The sequence below is a fragment of the Haliotis cracherodii genome, unplaced genomic scaffold, assembly GCF_022045235.1.
Source record: "Haliotis cracherodii isolate W230 unplaced genomic scaffold, xgHalCrac1.p SCAF_5, whole genome shotgun sequence".
Classification (NCBI taxonomy): Eukaryota; Metazoa; Mollusca; class Gastropoda; order Lepetellida; family Haliotidae; genus Haliotis; species Haliotis cracherodii.
In genome coordinates this window covers 36,148,358-36,166,841 of record NW_027266308.1, presented here as the reverse complement: position 1 = coordinate 36,166,841, position 18,484 = coordinate 36,148,358, and the positions used below count along the sequence as shown (strand labels likewise).

The window sequence follows — 18,484 nt, the reverse complement described above, 5'->3', positions numbered from 1 at the left end:
ACATTCAACAGTAATCCCTATATTTGTACAACAGATATATTTTTAAAAGGAGCATGGGTCGGTCTATGGACTAATCATCTATCTGCTGTACCATACACTGTTGGTGCAACAGCGCAAACATGGCACTGATTGTAATAACGGCTTCCAGCTCTGTGATCTGTGATCTTAGCGTTCAATCTCTGTGATAGTGGCATCGATGTGGAATCGATCGGATCGATACTAGGAATGTATAAATCCCTCCTCGCCATCGGCTGCGTTCACTTCACCTCCTCCCGCTACAAGCATCATCACGGCTCTCAGGTAAGTGCTTCGTCGCTTCCAGTTCGTGATATAGTGTTACTATAGCCGCTGTGGTTATGTGGAGATGTATAAACGAAACTACATTATCTTATCATATTCAGTTTATTATTAGTTTTTTTAATCTTTTATATCATTTTGTCAAAGTATATGTTGTTTTTCGTGATTTAATAATTTTTCTTATCATCTTTAGCTATCATTTTAACATTTTCCATTGTCATCTTTCATAATAACATCGACGTTATTTGGTGCTCTCTGGTGTATTTAATTCCTTTGCTGACGCCTAATAAGTAAACTTAATATAATTACTGATAAACCTAATCTGTAAAAAGTCGTAATAAAAATGTCAATAAAGTTTTTTCATCTATCGACATGAAACATTGGTTATTAATGGTTGAAAATGTATCAACGATGGTTGTGTTCTACGTTAACGTGGTAGTTCTCCAGCCCAAATGTAACCTGCCGGGCAAAATAAAATAATTACCAATGGTTGATTGCGCTAAAAAAAAAATTAAAAATATTTATTCGTTTGTGATGTATTTGATACGGGTGTCATAGTTGTGTTTTGGACCATACGTTTGCACTGTTTCAGTGACTGTTTTTAAGCCCAGTAGCGTTGTAATGAGGTTTGTAATTTTTTGGTAAAATCCAATTAATATGTACATGCTTCCTTTTGCCCGTCATTTTTTACAAATACCAGCAATCACCCAGTTGCTGATGTAGCAGCTTTTGTCGAATTCAGATCAATTCGTTGTAAAATAAGAACTACCAACAATAATATGTTTTTTTAGAAACTAGGTTATGTCAAAATCAGAGAAATGGCTTTTTGAAAAGCTCAGACACTGTCAAAGTCAGTAACCAAGTTGGCACATACAAGTAACGTTGTAGCCCTAGCAAAACCATTTTAATTTGGATTTTCAGAAATGTAAAGGTGTTAAAACGTATGTAAGACTTCAATGATATGTTTGCGTTTATGAAGGTTAAAATCTAAAAACAAGTGTGTTCCCTGTGTAAAAACGCATAGCGAGTTTGCTGAAGGTGTGAACACCGGTTTGTACCTCTACAACTCCATGAACGTAAGAACACATTGAAGCCAGTTGTTATGGATAAACACGTCAACAATATAAACTTCCCAGACTGATATTTAAGGATCAACACAAAAATAACCGTACGGATACGAAACAAAACGAATTACGTGACATCGTTCAACGCAATAATACAACACAAGCCCCGCCCATTCTATTATCAGGAAACGTCAGGTCGTTATGGAAACATTACGACAAAAAAATTTTGGCAAGCCAATAAAATGCCACGGAATCACTGATAATTTATTTATTAAATTGTGTAAGATTTTTGATACTGAGATATATACGGCTTTTCTAAGTTGGACGCTCTCGCTATAGTTCATCTGTTTGATTGCGAGTAGGTTCAGAAGAACATGCCGTGCACAATGTATGGGGAATGTTAAAGGGTTCCTTTGTATATGTACACAAATATTGACTATTGGACCAGAATTTTGTACACGCACTCTTAGGGGATTCAGGGTTAGAATAGGTCCACAGCTACGACTTGATCGATTTGGTGGTCAGGCTCGGAGCCTTGGTCATCGTAACCCGACTGCGTGGATCCTTCTTCACATTATCAGTCACTGGATTGTCTGGTTGAGACTCGATTATTTACAGGCCGCAATCATGTAGCTGGAATATATGAGTGGGGTGTTAAAGAACAAACAAGAACATTGTACATGTCTTCATCAAGATAACAAAATATGCCGCAACATGATGCTGTTCTTCGATAGGAGGTGGCACGGGTGGCCCAGTCGTCTAAGGCGCCGCGATTCGCTGTGCAGAGTTGCGTCCCTTGGGCACGCCAGAAACCTATGATTGTGGGTTCGAATCCCGGTTCGCCCCGATTATGTTTCTAGGTTTGTCAGCACCATACCCGTGCTCGTGGGTTTCACCGAAGTGGTAAACGTCTTAGACCTGCATCACTTCGGGCTTTCCTCCCACATTAAGCTGACACGCCGTGATATAACTGGAATAATGTTAAAAGCGGCTTTAAACCCGACTCACTCACTCACTCTTCGATAGGAATGGAATGATAAGAGTTAGGAAAATATGACATAAAGATGTCACATAAAAGCGGAGATGGATACGTAAGGGAGGACAACAGGCACGGTACCTCGGTTATTTGTAGGTCTATAAAACAGAAGTTGACAGGTTATATTGGCAAGGACGGTACACGCCTTTATCTAAGTCTGCTAAGTCTGATTGTTACCTTGGTGTGACGTCACAGATCAATACTGAACAATACTTGCTGGATGCTAATCTTACATTTTCAGACTGCATTAGCATGTGTCCGATGTACATCACGTGCTCTCTAGTTAGAATCTGATAGATACATTAATGGTCAATGAATAATAGGACTCGCCAACGGGATCATATGAATTTGGTAAGGATGAACTTCGCATTTCACGTGTTGCCCGCCATCTTGGATATAGAACTTGGGACACGTAGTTTGAAACCAAACTCCTTACCAAAAGAACTACTTTATCTTTCCCTTGTTGCTCAAACTCCGTTTGTATTCTGGGTCGGAACATGCAACACTCTCTCTTCACACACAGTGTACAACAGTAAAGACCCGGGTTAGAACAGGTCTTCAGAAACCCATGCTTGCCGTGGAAGGCGACTATGCTTGTCGTATGAGGCGACTAACGGGGTCGGGTGGTCAGGCTTGCTAACTTGATTGAAGGATGTCATCATATCCCAAAGGCGTATATAGATGCTCATGATGTCAATCACTGGATTGTCTTGTGCAGACTCGATTAGTTACAGACCGCCGTCATATAGCTGGATTATTGCTGAGTGCGGCGTTAAACAACAAACAAATCGCTTCTCCCGCCGTGATATAAATGACATGTTGTTTAAAATGTTAACCCCCAATTCGCCTACTCAAAACAATGAAAAGTAAATTTACCGTTGAGTGTACATTCTTGCTTTTCTCAATAAATATTATCCTGAGACAAATTCCTTATACATGTATAATAGTGGATTGGCCAGAAGAAAAGCTATTTTTGCAAGGAGGATGTTGGGAGATAAGAACAGAAGACATATGCATATATATTGGATTGGTTCTTGGTCGTGAGTGAGACATAAGGCAATAACGAGTGATCAAAGACCTTCAGGTGGCTTGGCATTCTCTGTGTCGACAGGGTAAGCCATGAATGCTGATGGCGTCTAAATGTCACCCGACCAGCGCCCCACTGTGGCTGCTTTAGAAATAGCGGGTACAGGGGCATTCAACGTGTTACTTAAAAGTACAATTAGTATTGCATATATTGACTGACTTCATGCAACGTTTGAAAAGCATGAATACGAAAATATTGTTCTCAAGCTCATCCCCTGACTTGTGGTTTTGCTTCTGTAAAATCCATGCGTCTACTTACTTGGGTAACCATTTTGTTTTTGTTCCCGCATTGAACAACATTACCGCTATATGACGGTGGTCTATCCAGACAATCCAGTGGGTGATATCATGAGCAACGATCTATTCGGATTCGATACCAATACACCAACAGTGGCCGATCCTGACCACCGGTCTAACAACCAACATGCGTGTCGGACAAAAGAAAGTATACACCCATGTTTGATGGTGGTAAAAGAATTAAACGAACAAGAAATGGTTGTTCGGTGGTCACACATTTTATACGATACCAAGGCGATATTACATGCATCATATCAATGAGTATCTCACAACAGGTGACGTGCACATGACGTCTCAAGGAACAAGGGGTCGCAATTTCACAGCACACAGTCATGAGCAGAGCGAGGCAGGGAATGTCATGATCATTTCCATTCCTTCACAGATATTATTTTCAACAGCGACAATGACCACCACGAGCACCAATCTACGCCAATGCTCGCCGTCTCGGCGATGTCGTCAGCTGTATGACGTCACTGCGAATTCGTTGCCCCTCGTCCCTCAATGCGTCTTACAGCTGTTGACATCTTCCTTGAGGCAAGGGAGTTAACTGATTATAAACGTCCAGTTTCTAGGCTCGATCGTAGCGCCACCAGTAGCTTTAACTAGGTACGTCCCTCCATGTCCCTCCCATTGACCAATCAGATTCCACCTCCCACCTTGTATTTGCTTCAAACAAAATGGCCGACCCTAGTCAAGATGATCTGATCAATAATGAACATTTATATTGTTATATAACGGGTCTTACTTCGCGACGTGTACCGTGATTAAAAACATGGAAAGATTTGCAAAATATCTGTCGACGCCGAGTTGGTGGTTGACATGCTTTGCAAATATTGCAATCGACCGAAATCTGCACGGTAGTTTACGAACTGGATGTCGATTTCGTACCGCGATTTTGATTGGACTAAGCATAGACTCGTTTGTCCAGCCAAAAATATAACTCCGGCCTTATTCGGCAAGGGTGGGAAGTGGACTCTTATAGTCAGTTAGCTCCATTGCCTCCGGAAAATGAGTTTTTGACAGTTTCTGTAGTGGGTGAGGACACCTCCAGATGTGACCATCTACATAATTCCACAAGGATGCAAAGGGAGAACGACGACCCTTGTCGTGTGCGGCCTTGCTGTAAGAAAGCTCCCTGATGCTGTTTGTGAAGGATGGTACTACCAAGGGTTGCAGAACGCCCTCCCTGTAGATCTGGAGGTGGAGGTTGCCACGGATGATGACAAGTTGGTTGCCATAAATTCCTCCCCAAACCATCACGCCAACCAACGGGCTGTGTTTTGGACCTTAAGCTTCGAGTGTTTCGGCGACTGTAACGTTTTGATAACGTCAAATTAATTTTTCAAGTGTATACTGTCTTGGCCCATCATTTTCTGTTGATGGGGACTTACTGGAACCCGGACTCCCCACAGCTACCAAACTTACATCAGTCCTGCATCTTCATTTAGTAACCACGAACTCACAACAAAAGCATCCACCCATCCATCCGTCCATTCACTCAATCACACATTTATCAACTCTCTCATCCACTCACGCACTAACTCACTCACTCACATCAACTCAACCACATCTGTATAGACTCTCATCCACTCACTCACTCACTAATACATCAACCCACTCATTTCATCCGTCCATAACTCCATCGTGCGCCCATTAACTCAATCACACATTTATCGACCCTTTCACTCACTCACTCACTCACTCACCATCCCCATGTACAGGCAGACAAGCTGTTGATGACGGCCAATTAGAGGACACTGTCTTAGGGCGCATCTGCTGCAATCACAGACTTAGGATTGCTCCCGACAAGATGACGCTAGGATGAATACATATGACACCAGACCAGCAACTGTCGTGAAGTCTGATCTGACAGTAGGTCATCCCCACAATACAGAATTGAAAGGTCATTCGTAATGCAAAGAAGTCACTTGAGCTTTTCCTGCTTCATTTAATTGGCTCCATCGATTCTTTACACTTGTGATTCAAAGTTAATTCATGGAATAACTGGAATATTATGACTTATTGCTTATCTCCTTTTGCGATATCCAAGGAAGCTCAAAGGTGTGCTAGTTCCACTGTTGGTTCGCCCCGATGCGTCAAGTGGAACGTTTAACCGGACAATTCAGTACGGGCAGCACTGTCTGTATGGATGGGCTTCACTATTATGGAAGCCTTTTAGGGCCACTGACTTTTTTTAAAAACATTCTTGAAATTCCCTGATGCTATGTTAAAATTTCAAGACACCGTTTTATCTTGAAATTTCAAGATCATTATCTTGACACTACAACTTAGTATGTACAGATACATTATAGATAGATAGATTATATAGATTTTATATAGTTTTTTTTTTCTAATCCTGCTATTTTGGAAAGAAACATGCACTACTGATTTCGAAGTACATGTACATACAATTTTAATATAAGAAACTGACGAAACATTTGCTTACTGTTAATGTCACTGTCGTGTGTGGGTATTTCGTGCCAGGGTTTGCAGGTCGGCCTTGGACCGTATGTGCTGCCTGTGATAATTCCCATAAGACCGTCTTTCCTTATACATATAGCTGACACACAGTGACGTGTCTGAATTATTGGTCAAAGTGGAGTTAAAAGCACCAACCCACTTCAACACGCCAAGCTAGGGGGTAGTTCCTGTGCTTAACATAGTGTGCCACTACGATAACCTAACACTAAGACCAATGAAGATCTGGGGTAGAATAGCTCTTCAGCAACCCATATTTGTCGAAAGAGACGACTAATGGGATCGGGTTGTCAGGCTTGCTGACTTGGTTGATGCACGTCATCGTATCCAATTGCGTGGGTCGATGCTCATGATATCAATCACTTGATTGTCTTGTCCAGATTCTATTATATACAGACTGCCTTCATATAGCTGGAATATTGCGAGTGTGGCGTCAAACAAGAAACAAACAAACAAACAAACGTAACCTGCCGGGCAAAAGAAAGTAGAAACCTGAAAATTGAATTTTATCGAAAAATGCAAACGTTAACAAAACGTTACTGGACTGAAAACAGTCGCCGAAACACAACAAACGTGAGGTCCAAACACAACTATGATACCCGTACGAAATACATCACCAGCGAATAATCATTTCTTTTTGTGTTTCATTTTTAGCCACCATCAAACATGAATGTATAGTTTTTTTCGCCAGGCACCTTAGTACTCCCCAGATCAAAGCGCTAGACCTATATGACATAACAACTTAAGGTTAAACTAACTTGATGTGTGAAACATAAAGTATTCATGACCACAATCTTTCTTTACAGGCTTTGAACAAAGAAGCTCGGTATGTCTTCTGCAACCCTATTCAGCTGCGCATGCGCAATGGTACTCCTCGTATCTGTCGTCACGCCATCGCCCACGCTACCGGAAGTAGGACTGAAAGACATGGGATCTGAACACGCATGTCTGTTTATGTGTGAAATGTGTTTCACCGGATTTGTAAGTTTCTTCAGTCTTCCATGCTTTTGATCATGATCACTCATTTCATCTTTGTCAAGTTTGTTTCACTAAGTGCCTAGTTCGAATGACACCTTTATGGTCAGGTCACCCTATGTTGGCTGCAGTTGATTATGACAAGGAATTCACAGACTATCCTGAACGTGCATTTAAAGTAAAATGCTATAGATCATTATGCAAAATTATAGAGAAATTATAGTATCAACCGTAACATAGTTTAAGACGGGAATATCACTCGAATCTATCGATTATGGCAAGTAGATGTTGATTTCTCCGTTACGTCCTTACGAACACCTGAAAATCTTGGTTTTTCCGAGATTTTGGACGTAAGGACAGTGAATGAACAAATCAACCATCGTGATGTTAATAACTTTGTAAGTCAAGGCATTAATGACCACAACGAGGAGGAACATGGCCTTGTTCACACAGAACGAATATTGTAACAACTACTTGTCCAATGTTACAATGTAACTGATGGTTACTGTTTGGTAAAGTGGAGATCGGGTGTCTGATGTTACTGTTGGTGTAAAGTGTGGATCGGGTGGCTGATGGTTACTGTTGGTGTAAAGCGGGGATCGGGTGGCTGATGGTTACTGTTGATGTAAAGTGGGGATCGGATGGGTGATGGTTACTGTTGGTGTAATGTGGGGATCGGATGGGTGATGGTTACTGTTGGTGTAAAGAGGGATCGGATGGCTTATGGTTACTGTTGGTGTAAAGTGGGGATCGGATGGGTGATGGTTACTGTTGGTGTAAAGTGGGGATCGGACGGGTGATGGTTACTGTTGGTGTAATGTGGGGATCGGATGGGTGATGGTTACTGTTGGTGTAAAGTGGGGATCGGATGGGTGATGGGACTGTTTGTGTAAAGAGGGATCGGGTGGGTGATGGTTACTGTTGGTGTAAAGAGGGATCGGACGGGTGATGGTTACTGTTGGTGTAATGTGGGGATCGGGTGGGTGATGGTTACTGTTTGTGTAAAGAGGGGATCGGATGGGTGATGGTTACTGTTTGTGTAAAGCGGTGATCAGATGGCTGATAGTTACTGTTGGTGTAAAGTTGGAATCGGATGGCTGATGTTACTGTTTGTGTAAAGAGGGGATCGGATGGCTGATGTTACTGTTGGTGTAAAGAGGGGATCGGGTGGCTGATGGCTACTGTTGGTGTATAGAGGGGATGTGGTGGCTGATGCCTACTGTTGATGTAAAGCGGTGATCGGATGGGTGATGGTTACTGTTGGTGTAAAGTGGGGATCGGGTGAGTGATGGTTACTGTTGGTGTAAAGCGGTGATCGGATGGGTGATTGTTACTGTTGGTGTAAAGCGGGGATCGGATGGGTGATGGTTACTGTTGGTGTAAACCGGGTATCGGATGGGTGATGGTTACTGTTGGTGTAAAGCGGGGATCGGATGGGTGATGGTTACTGTTGGTGTAAACCGGGTATCGGGTGGGTGATTGTTACTGTTGGTGTAAAGCGGGTATCGGGTGGGTGATGGTTACTGTTGGTGTAAGGCGGGGATCGGTTGGGTGATGGTTACTGTTGGTATAAAGTGGGGATCGGGTGGCTAATGAGTAGTCGCAGATCAAATTTTGAATTCATCTGTAATCCAGAAGTGAGGGCAATGTATAACATTATTTCACATTACATTTCAGCCTAAAGCGATGTTGTACTGCGCTAACGAGGTGTGCGCTGCTGGGACCTGCAACGCCCCCGGGATGGTGTGGGTGGGCCGCACCTGCAAGAACCCAGCACTCCTTGACAAATTCTTGTCCAAGTAGAATCCAAGTTCAACAAACTGACTTTTGATTTCGTCATCACCTTCACATCCAGACAGTGCACTAGACACTAGACGTAGACCTGTTAAAGTGACCCTTTTATAACATAATGGCATTCAAAACATTTCAACATGAAACCCGGGGATGCATGTTACAGAATAAGTGTTCCAGTTAACACCCTAGATCTACTCATCAAGAATCGAACCGGATGGAGTCTGGATACTTCCTGCAACGGAGTTGGACAAAAAGTTATCGTTAAAGTATTTTTCTGTTAAGGTCTTACGTTGAAATTGTTATGGGTCACTGACACAATGATGATGGATGTTCTGGAGTTCAATAAACCAACAAAACGGTTTTCATAATGATTGCTTAATAATTTAAGATGAAAGGGAAAGAATGTATTCGCAGGTACGACTCTGTAATGCCTTTTTTAAATAGGTTCGCAATTGTAGATTATTATGAGGTAAAAAGCCATTGTTTGAGGACAACTGAATAAAATGTTAAGGACAAGGATCCATGTCAATGTAGCCATAAAATAAATTTGTTAAATACTGTAAGTATTGTTTTATCTTTCCAATATGATACAGGATATCATATGTGAGTTGATCGGTATGGAAGCGTATAAGTACCACATTCTGAAAATATTATTATGTACGTACATCGTAACATGGTACTTTTATCTCCGTAGATCATACTACTCACATCTACTTAGAAGATGCTTTCATCTACGTCTATGACACTACACACATTTACGTAGAAGATGCTTTCATCTACGTATATGATACTACTCACATTTACGTAGAAGATGCTTTCCTCTTCGTAGATGATACTACTCACATTTATGTAAAAGATGCTTTCCTCTTCGTAGATGATACTACTCACATTTACGTAGAAGATGCTTTCCTCTTCGTAGATGATACTACTCACATTTACGTAGAAGATGCTTTCATCTACGTAGATGATACTACTCACATTTACGTAGAAGATGTTTTCACCTACGTAGATGATACTACTCACATTTATGTAGAAGATACTTTCCTCTTCGTAGATGATACTACTCACATTTACGTAGAAGATGTTTTCATCTACGTATATGCTATCATAATCGTGAGTATCGTTACTCAGCCGGTGATATTGTTCGATTGAGGATGATACTTTCTTTTACGGTGTATCTTTTATAGAATCATATACGTAGATATAAGTATCATCTACGTAGATGAAAGTATGGTCGACGTACATGATATTTTGTTTTATAACCAGACACTAATTTGTGTTTATAGATGGAATTATACCAGTTCCGGGCGGGGGGGGGAGCCTTCAGGGCGTGTCATCGTATCCCAACAGCGAGGGGCGTTGTTCATAATATCAATCACCGGATTGTTTGGTCCAGACACGATGATATACAAGCAATTTAAAACAAACAAAACGAATCTTATACATGCCTGCATCAAGATTACAAAGACATATGCTATGACGTGATGTTTTCCGATAGAAGTGAGTGAGTGGTATGGTTTTACCCCGCTTTTAGCAATATTCCAGCAATAATCGTCTGAAGTTTGATTTTTGGTTGAAGTACAAAGCAAGCCTTTTAAGTACAAGGAACAAAAGATATCATGTATCCTGGTTAACCACTCATTCAGAGAAGCGGGAAAGAAATGTTTGACTGACTATGTAGGCCTATATCATTGTTGTCATGATATTACCGTAATACCTCCAGTATCCGAGTCTTGTTCCAATAACACCAGTGCTCGAACACCTGGTGTCATCATTGATTTTCGGTGAACCATTCAAATATTTTATACCGCTGTTTTGCCTTTTACGACCAACGGAATCTGTTTCGGCGGATAATCGAGACTGGCTATTCATATAAATGAAAATATGGCAAAACATAAGGTATTTACAGAGATACATCATATCATCAAGAGTGAGTGAGTATGGTTTTACGCCGCTTTTTAGCAATATTCCAGCAATACCACGGCGGGGGACACCAGAAATGGGCTTCACACATTGTACCCATGTCGGGAATCGAACCCGGGTCTTCGGCGTGACGAGCGAACGCTTTAACCACTAGGCCACCCGACCGCCCCGTTCTCCGATAGGAATGGAATGATATGAGTTACGAAATTAAGATATGTTAGAAAGCAGCGGGGATGGATACGTATGGGGGGTCAACAAGTACGGTACCGCGGTTATTTTCAGGTCTATTTAACAGAAGCTGAAAAGTTATATTACCAAGGATGGCGCACGCCTTTATCTCAATCATCAAAATCAGATTGTTACCTCGGTGTGACGTCACAGATCAATACTTAACATTAATTGCTGGATGCTAATCTTACATCATTTTCAGACTGCATTAGTATGATTCCGATATACGTCACGTACTCTGTATATAGAATCATCTATTAATGGTAAATGAAAAATAGAACTCGCAAACATTATTATATGGATTTGAGTAGAATGAATTTCACGTTTTTTGTGTCGCCCGCTTGCTTGGGGATTGACAAAGAAAATGTATTTCAGAATTTAGACTTTCTTCTCATATGCTTGTTATTGAAACTGCAAGGTACCAAGCTTTCTAACTTTGTAGTTATATCCTTATTGACCTTTAGATTTAGAAGATGAATTTCATTTAAGGATAAAATGTCCGTTGTATGATGACCTCAGAAAAAAGTACACCAAGCCATATTACTTGAAAAAATATATCAGCATTTAAACTTGTAGAACTTTTTAATTTAAAACATGTAAACCAAATGTCACTTTTTGGTAACGTTTTATTTAAAGCATGTAAATTGAGAAATATTAAATATTGATAATTATGTATTATCTACGTCCTGTATACTGCATCAATTAGTCTTATTGTTAATACGATTGTTTGGTTTACACTGATAAGCTGTAGAGCTTAAAGCTAATTAAGAATTGAATTGACTACAACAGACAAACAATTCTGGGTCTCTCGCGAAACATTGCTGATACCTAATGTTAAAGTGAGGTATATCGCCTCCTTCGTCAGGGTCGGCCCGGAGAGCGGAAGTTCGGTGGTTCGATCCCCGGCCGCGTCATACCAAAAGACGTAAGATATGGTACTTGATGTTGCCCGGCCTGCCTAGCGCTCGACATATCCATGGAATACTGCGGTATGGTATCTCTGTGGGGAGCGCACTTAAAACCGGTATTAGTCCAGTCTCGTACAAGCAGCCACACGCGCACACACACGCACGCGCGCCCAAATACATGCACATCGCACAAGCAATAATCTTGAACGTGACGTGTAACCCGAGTTAACTCAACGTACACAATTCAAGAACCACAGAATATTTATCACAGAAGGCATCGACTGTCAAGTGCTATTACACACTGTGACACACCAAACTCTAATGCTAATATCCATAGTCTTGCAGCTAATGGTTTTACATGACATGCTTGTGATATGCACGTCTGTATGCCGTTAGAATACATGATGTGTTCGTTCGTTTGTTTGTTTGTTTGTTTGTTGTTTAACGCCGCACTCAGCAATATTTCAGCTACGTGACGGCGGTCTGTAAATAATCGAGTCTGGACCGACAATCCAGTGATTGACATCATGACCATCGATTCACGCAATTGGGATCGATGACATGGATCAACCAAGTCAGCGAGCCTGACCACCCGATTCCGTTATTCGCCCCTTACGACAAGCATTCTCGCCTTATACGGAAAGCATGGGTTGCTGAAGATCTATTCTACCCCGGATCTTCACGGGTCTTAGAATACATGAACAATATACAGCGAAACCCCTTTATAACAACCACCCTGTAATGGACAATGTCAAAGGGGACCGATAGCTGTATGGCGATGTTAAATGAATATATGTTGGAATCGTGCAATCGCGTGTCCAAAACACAACGCTTTGGAAATCAACTGTTGGTGACAGACATGTGGTGCTGATGTAAAATAACAAATATGACAGAAATATCCTTGGAGCGTTTCAGAAAAACTTTGGCATCACAACTCATTAATACCCCCTGCTTTCATCTGACAATGTAGACGCATTCTTAGTATATTAAAGGGGATAACATTTGTTGAGGCCGCCCTCCCACGCGACATAACAACCGGTCCCTTTCATCTCGCCCCGACACAGAGCAGTACAGAAATCATTTAATGGATTGTCAGTGATATATTGTCACTTTTGTCAATGTCGGCCGACGACGCCGCTTTAAGACTCTTAATTGGCTACCAACTTCTGAATTTATTCAGACACGATGTCATGCCGATTTTATGGATTTAACGAGCGGTGGGTAGTAGAAGAAGAAGAAGAATGAAGAAGGAGGAGGAGAAGAAGATGGAGAAGAAGGAGGAGATGAAGAAGGAGAAGAAGATGGAGAAGGAGGAGATGAAGAAGGAGAAGGAGGAGATGAAGAAGGAGAAGAAGGAGGAGACGAAGAAGGATAAGAAGATGGAGAAGAAGGAGGAGATGAAGAAGGAGAAAAAGAAGGAGAAGAAGAAGATGAAGAAGAAGAAGTTTATTCTCATGAATCATAACATGGAGATGTTAACAAGCAAAACATATATACACAGGAATGAGACAATAGTTAGTGGAGCATACGCAGTCCACATTTGAACATTTGAGTCCAAGAGCATGCTTTGAGTGAAATAGAACTTTCATTATTTGAAAATTTACAACAACACGACGGAAGATATATATTTCTTAAATGATCCAATTCACGGCATTCTATATAATATGAAATGGAATCCATCATCAACATCACTATCTTCCTTAACGATGTTATACCATCTGCCAGTTTCAGTTGGTTCGGAAGTTTTATTTTTACTTAGCCAAATTCATAAATTGATAGGTAAATGCAGTAAATAATCTTCAATTGAAGTGAGATCTTTATACAAATTAATAAACTTTGATTCTCCTCCAACTTTGTAAAAAGTGATCGATAAAACCAGTTTTGACGTAAGCCTTTATCCATTGCACACTGGGAAAGTTCTGAGCCAGCCAAATGGGATTTGGTCTGTATTTGTAAATAAACAAACCCGTTCCATACCCATAATAAATCTCCGCCAAAAGCATAGTCGATTTACGATTAAGACTAAATCCAAAAATAAGCATGTGTTTAGGAATCACCATCAAATTGGGATGATACCAGGTGTTCGCGAAAAGGTGAGCTTATCTTGCCCAATCGGTGGCATCCGTCACGAACACATGCAAAGGCAAGTCAATAGTGCACCTGAAAAAAACACGGGAACATCTGGTTCAAGTCAAAATAGGGAAATGCATCATCATCATTTTTGTCATTTTTGTCAAATTTGAAAATGTCGAAGTGAGGCCACATACACCATAAAACTATTTGGAAGCTTTACCGAGGCCTTGACCTTTGCAACCTTGGTCAAACAACCTCTGAGCAAGAGTCTTATGACGCTCTTTGAAATCTTCGTAGAAAGTGTAAGCACAATAGTACCTCAAAAGTTGTGAAATGCAAACACTAAAGGCTGGAACTGCAGGAATATTGCTCGACATAAAAGGAAAGTTGACAAATGGAAAGTTGAAGTCATCCACCTTGTCATTCAGTCGTGTGGAGAGTGTTTTGTCACTCTGAATCTTTATGCACAGATCTTAATATGAAAAAGATGAGGCGGTCTCGCTGGTCTCCTTTTTTTAGTTCATGTGGATACATCAGTGGAAGGAGAATTGGCTATTTGATCGTTTTTTTAACCAGATCATCGATATACCTGAAGCTTAAGTCAAACTTCTTGGCAAAATTACTTTGTTTTGACTTTGCCAATCCGAACAGAAATTCGACTCATATGCATAAAAACAACACCAAGAAAGGGAGCACAATTGGTACCCAAGGGGATGCCAAATTCTACCCTAAATGCCTTTTCCCCAAAATTTAGAAAGATGTTTTCAACGAGGAATGCCAACGTTTCACATATTTTCTCAGTAAACTTCAGATGACATTTGCTATCATTTTGACAAAATGTCCTGAACCTCTGGAGACAGATATGTAACTGTTTCTACTGTATCGTTGGATTTCATGGAGAAGTGGGAACTTAAATTCTGAGTGGGAAATTTGGAGTTTTTGTACCTTTGCCTGATAATTTGGTTCTGGTAGAACTATTTTACATCAATCTCATTAAAATCAGATCTTAGTTCTCGCTATCGCTAAACAAAGATCTGAGGACATCCCATTAAGGGTCACGTCAGAACGACCTTTCATCCAACCAGTCAGAGCGTCGCTTACCAGATCATGAAAGTGACAGTCGGAATGTGTTTTCTAATCATGCAACCACGAAATATTTAACACGGGGTATTCCGAACGACAGTTACGGGTTTTATGATTATACCCATACAATCTAGGCCGTCTATAAGAAATTCCAGAATGTTCTTATCAGTTTTATTTTTTTTAATCGAGAATACGTCAAAATATGTTTCGAGGCGTAGTCGCCAGTTTGAATCTAGTGTCGTAAAGCTCGAGAAAGCTGCCTTCTGATTGGCTAATGTCGATTTCTTGTCAGTCGTTTCATTGGTCGGTCACAATTCGGGAAAGGTCGTATTGACGTGACTCGTAATGGGATGTCCTCAGATCTTTGTTTAGCGGTAAAATTAATGAGATTGATTTTACATCAGTATGAAACCATTCTTAACCTAACAATAGTATACGCCACTTATACATGTGGTGAAAGCTCTCGGTTGTCCCGTCGCGATCCCTGCTTTCTATATTCAATATGGGTGTACTAACTTAGGCCTAGTCTTGGTGACCACCGCCGTTGTACTGCTAGAATAAAGCGTTCACCTCATGGTTTCTCTCCGTAGGCTTATTTGACCGATACAAAAAAATCAAATGAAATTGTCAATGTTTTCGAAGTCAAAAGACAATTGACGAAAGTGGTCGTGATTTATTCATAAGCAGTCTGCTTCAAGGATTGTGTTTACAATGAGAATTATTATATATCCTGATGAAAATCTGGTTTGTAAAGGTTTCACTGTTTATTAACGATCAAAACAACTTAATTAACATAGGACATGTTCAAAGGACGAAAAATAAACAATGGCTAAATAATCCAAATATTCCTCACAATGGAGGATATCCTTATTAATGTTTAATAAACAACACGATGTCAAAGCTGAGATGATGGGTGATGATGGTTATAATGTTGACCTTGTGACCTCAGTGTTTGACATCTTAACTCACAGTTTAAAATGGACGTGTGTACGTTATTTTCCCCGGCAGTTTGTATGGTCCCGTGGTACCAAGAGGGTCATGGCAGTTTCAGTTTGGTCACTTATTCGCTGTTACAAAAACCCTGTGGGTTTAGTGTACCTGATCGTTCGTATCTAGTTTGGTTGCTGTGTGTAGATAGCAACTGATATTACAGCACAAGACTCGGCTATGCTGGAAACAGATGTACAGCACTGATAAAATCACTCGCTGAAAAAGAAGCATATTGAACAATCTCCATCATAAATATGTACATACAGTGGTGTTACAACTAGATGTTGTGAGTGGGTGGGAATGAAGATATCGCTCATTAAGCTATAGCTTTAGCGGGGCGGTCGGGTAGCCAAGTGGTTAAAGCGTTCGCTCGTCACGCCGAAGACCCGGGTTAGATTCCCGACATGAGTACAATGTCTAAAGCCCATTTGTGGTGACCCCCGCCGTGATATTGCTGGAATATTGCTAAAAGCGGCGTAAAACCTTACTCACTCACTATAGCTTTAGCTAATCAAAGGGGTGGACTATGAATCATCAATGTTATCAACTCACAAATATACGTGTTACCATGTCAGTGACTGCGTATCTAAAGTATGTTTGAAATATCAGATTGAAGAAGATGTAACGTCTGTATGTTCACGTGACAATATATTCTGCTGTAGTTAGTACCAAGTGTACTTTAGGCCATGTGGCCCATGATTCTGAATAAACGTGATTGTCAGTAATAGTACCAGTAGCAGGCGCTGCAGCAACAGAATAGTATCAAAAGCAGCAGCCCAAATAGTAGAAACATAAACAGTAGTAGTGGTAGTAGTAGTAGTAGTAGTAGTAGTAGTAAGCACCAGCATTAGTAGTAGTAGTAGTAATAATAATAATAATAGTAGTAGTAGCAGCAACATTATTATTAGTAGTAGTATTCACAGTATTCACAGTAGTAGTAGTAGTAGTAGTAGTAGTAGTAGTAGTAGTAGTAGTGGTGGTGGTAGTGGTGGTGGTGGTGGTGGTGGAAGTAGTAGTATCTGCAGTAGGAGCAGTAGTTGTATTAGCACCAGCATCAGTAGTAGTAGTAGTATCAACAGTAGTAGTAGTAGTAGTAGCAGCAGCAGTAATAATAGTAGTAGCATCAACGGTAGTTCTAGCAGCAGCGATAGTAGTAGTAGTAGTAGTGGTAGTAGTAGTAATAGTAGTAGTAGCAGTAGTAGTAGTAGTAGTAGTAGTAGTAGCAGCAGCAGCAGTAATAATAGTGGTAACAGCATCAATGGTAGCTGTAGCAGTAGTAGTAGAAGTAGCAGCAGTAATAGTAGTAGCAGCAGCAACGTTAGTAGTAGCAGCAGCAGTACTAGTTGAAGTAGCTGATTGCATAAGTAGAAGCAGTAGCAGCTGCAGCAACAGAAATAGTTGTCGTAGTAGCAGTAGCCGCAGTCCAGATAATTCCCAATGTTTGCCTTCACGTGTGTGGATACGGATCGATAGCTCCCCTAATTATAGCTTGTTACGGTGTTCGCACAGAATAAATGTAGGTTAAAACAATTATAGACGAAGCTGTTGGTAATGCTTTAGACCTATGACCTATTATAGGTCACAGATATATGTTAACTCACAATGTGTACATTTGATGTATATTTAGATATACCATTAGCGTCGGATGATCACGGCTAAAAGTGCGCTTAGGATTCCAGTTACATGATGTTTTGAGAGTCAAGTCACGTCCGGATTTAAGTTCTGAGATATCGGAATTGGTAATAGCTTTTTAAAAGTTATTATCGTCTAATAAAACGGGGTCAGTGGCCTTATGTACCATTCATCTGTCAGCGCCATTAGAAACCATTTATCATGGGATTCGCCATCCTCATCACTTCGGGCTCTTCATCAGAATTAAGTTAACTGGTTTATGAACTGAATATCTTTCAAAGTCGGGAAACCCAATTCACCCATAATAGGAATAGCATGTACATATAAACGTAAACGCCAGAGAACAGCCAGTCCCGATTATCTGCCGAAACATATTCCATTGGGCGGAAAGGGCAAGTTGTGGTGATAATTATATGAATGGTTCACTGAACATCAGTGATGAAACCAGGTGTTCGCGAAAAGGGAACCGTCCTGCTCTACCGGCGGCACCCACCACTCACATACTTTGCATACAAAGTAAGTATTGGTTGAGTGTTGGTTCGTCACCCCAAAGACCGGGGTTCGATTCCCCATATACGAAGCCTACACATGCTATGATATGACGAGACTATTGCTAAAAT

At 40.8% G+C, this 18,484-nt stretch overlaps 1 long non-coding RNA gene across 1 annotated transcript; it reads left to right on the top strand.

The window, feature by feature from the left end:
• Positions 1–220: 220 nt before the first annotated feature.
• LOC139443954 (uncharacterized) lies at positions 221–9,557 on the top strand. The gene is made up of 3 exons (XR_011651738.1): positions 221–300; positions 7,065–7,239; positions 8,911–9,557. It is a non-coding gene; the product is annotated as an uncharacterized lncRNA (long non-coding RNA).
• The last annotated feature ends 8,927 nt before the right edge of the window (positions 9,558–18,484 follow it).